Genomic DNA, 3,142 nt, shown 5'->3' on the forward strand with positions numbered 1-3,142 from the left:
TGTTGCCGCTCACCCCGGTTACCTATCTTAACTTCTAATCACGGGGTCGCGTGCGTCACCAATTATTGGTCCCCGTATGCATGGTAATCCAAATCGACGGCTGAAAATGGCCCATCATTGCCGTGGCCGTGTGCATTTTCGCTCTTCCATGCCCGCGCTTAAAAATTACAAGACCACCATAGGTGATATTCCCGTATTTATTGAGTGCACCAGTATGACCATAGGAAATAGCCACTCCGTTTCGTTTCGTTCGTAGGTTGGTTCCACTCAACGATGAATCAGAATGTTGGTTTAAAGTCGTTCGCGTCTCTTGGAAACAGTTCGAACATCTTAAATTTATAAAGTCGAACTTATTTTGTTCATTTAGTCCCACTGTCGATAATGAAGGATCCGTGTGTACACCGTTGTTGGACCCGTCAAAGCTGGGCTTTAAAGGGGTTTGCATATGGCGTTTGACACGTGCACATGGATGTAGCTGTAGCGATGATTCTATTGAGTTGGTGGCTGCCTTGTGTCAGACCTGCTTATTTAGAGCACCGAAACCCAACTTCGCTCCAACTTCACTGTTGAAACTCATCCGCACGAGTGTTACCATTTACTACGGTGTCCGGTCTTGGATACCGCTCATCGAATACAGTGCTTGCTATCGTAAAAAAATTTTATGATCTTGAGCATCCGGTTATAGCTAAGGCCGCTTCCGAATCTCGGAAAAATGCAATTGAAAGCCACTCACTCTCTTGAGCTACCATCAGGCTTCTATAGACATATGTCATTTAGGTTTGAGCCTCATCCAACCCCGGTCCATGCCACAGTATTGCCACCCATTTTCACTTCCACAGTCTTCCTTAAACTACCCGGATGCACGGGAGACTAAAATGGATATTTCTAATACGATTTGTCCCTCATTGCACGTATAATATGACCGAGGACTGCAAGGTTTACTCAATTTTATTAACCCTTTAGCAAATATCCTTCAATTCACATCCAGGTGTCATACGCCGCCACAACGCCACCACTCTCCTCATTGCCCTTACCGTTTATAATCCATACTCCTAGTGCGCCTTGCATGCTCATCAAAATGTGTGCCACCCGATCGGGCTTTTCGGCTGCTGCTCAGCCCTAACCATCCGAAAACTCTTTACGCATCATATCCTTTCTTTTCGCATGTCCTTTCACCAAATATAGAAACAAGTGTTCAGCTAACATCCATTCTTTTAACTGCATGCTTTCTTACCAAAATCCTTCCACATCTCACGCTCTGCTTCATGCTTCCTCTTTTTTAATACAGAAAACAGAAAACAAAAACAAACTATATCTGTCGAACGCCTTTGCTGTCAGCCTAAGCTTCCTCGGGTGTAGCATAAGATAATATTCATCATCATCCTCAGCGATAACTGATATCGCTGATGATCGTTTTCGCACAACCATGATTAATTTGAAGGCTTTACCATAAAGAAGAGAATAAAGGTGGACAGGTAAGAAGTTTGGTGCTATCCCACAACAGATAACACGAACGTCTCTGACACCAACCAGCAGTCACATCTTGCAGCACCTCCAACCAGCGGCTATGGGAATCAGGAACTCATCATCATGGAGCACCCAAATGTTTTGCAATCTCTTCCATACCGTCTGCCAGGTCAGGGCTGGTCCCATCCCCGCTTCCGCCACTCTGAATTGGGCACTCCCGTTGGTGAACGGTAGTACATAGTATGCAACACAGACTGATCAGCGCAGCTTCTTGTACCGGACGCGTTTTTTCAATGAAAGTCCCCATTGCACAACCAAAAACTTGCTTTCTGAATGCCCCGTTACATATTCGCCGACATCAACCCACGCGAACTGCGGTTCTGAGGAAAGGGTCGTGGAATTCATAAAAATATCTCATTTCACTAGCTAAAGCAGGCCAAATCTCAGTCATATAACAAAAAGCCCGCACTGTAGCCTGACACAAACGTTATTTGGGATGTCATGCCCCAATCGGCAATTGTGATCTGACCCTCGCGGATTCGTAGACTGAGCTCATCTATCATACTACAATAATAAATAACACAACTTTCACGATTCGGGTGCTCCTTCATGGATTGCAAGTGATGTGTTGAGTGACTTCATGTGCAGGAGCGGAACCCAAGATCTGTGGGTGAAAAGAGCACGTCAAAGGGCCGGATCACTCTGGCCAGTTAATCTAAAAACAATTGCGCGTTCTGGTCTTCGAAGAAGGCTGCTTGAACACTGGGTTTCTGAAGGTTATCCAGCGTACGTTTCAGTGTCTCAAAATTCACGAAATTATATTGGAATGGGGAGAGCAAACACCCCTGATGGGCACCGCCTGGTGTATGGAATTATTTGAAGAACAGTCCGTATACCATCATATTGGAGTGAAACATGCTGTCTCATGTGTAAGTTGCAAATGAATCATTGAATGCACTTGATTTGACCCCTCTGAGTAATCCATCTAAGGTTCTTATTAGACCCCGGTGAGCCGTGCTGATGTAACCTAATCCACCGGCTTTGCGCATCACCTTTTCCTCCTATATTCTGCTCCTGCATGCTCCCAACCACCGGTGACTCCGGACATACCACACTTTCAGTTTTGGTCAGCATCTGTTTCTGCACGGTAGGTAATATGAAAGGGCCGTCCCCATCCTCAGTCATTATGCTGCATACTGTGGCCCCCAACTAGCAACTTATCTTCCCCTACAGCTACACCGCACACCGTTTAAATGCAAGCAATTTAACCGTTACAAAGAGTATTTGGCTTTTCAGCCCACCTTTCGCCCTTTCAAGTCCAACCAAGTGATAATCGTGCCTCCTCAGATGCCTGCCACCTAACGGCTTGGTAAAATGACGAAGCTAAGAAGGCGAGATTGCCTCTGCTCCAATTTTTTAAAACAGGCCTACCTTTTCCACCCAGCTCTATGAGCGATTAAATAACCGGTTATCAACACAGCAGCACGAAACTTAGCCAATGAACGCTCCTCATATTCGCGTATGAACAGGCCGGCTTGCGTCGTCCGCATACCGCCATCTCTTACCAAATAGTCCATCATCGTTTTTGTAATCAAGAAGTGTTGCCCTACCAGGTTAGGCAGAAATTGCTATCACCCTGAACCTCAGGCCGCAGTTTAATGGCAAATGTAATTTA

The sequence above is a fragment of the Opisthorchis viverrini genome, assembly GCF_000715545.1.
Source record: "Opisthorchis viverrini unplaced genomic scaffold opera_v5_78, whole genome shotgun sequence".
Classification (NCBI taxonomy): Eukaryota; Metazoa; Platyhelminthes; class Trematoda; order Opisthorchiida; family Opisthorchiidae; genus Opisthorchis; species Opisthorchis viverrini.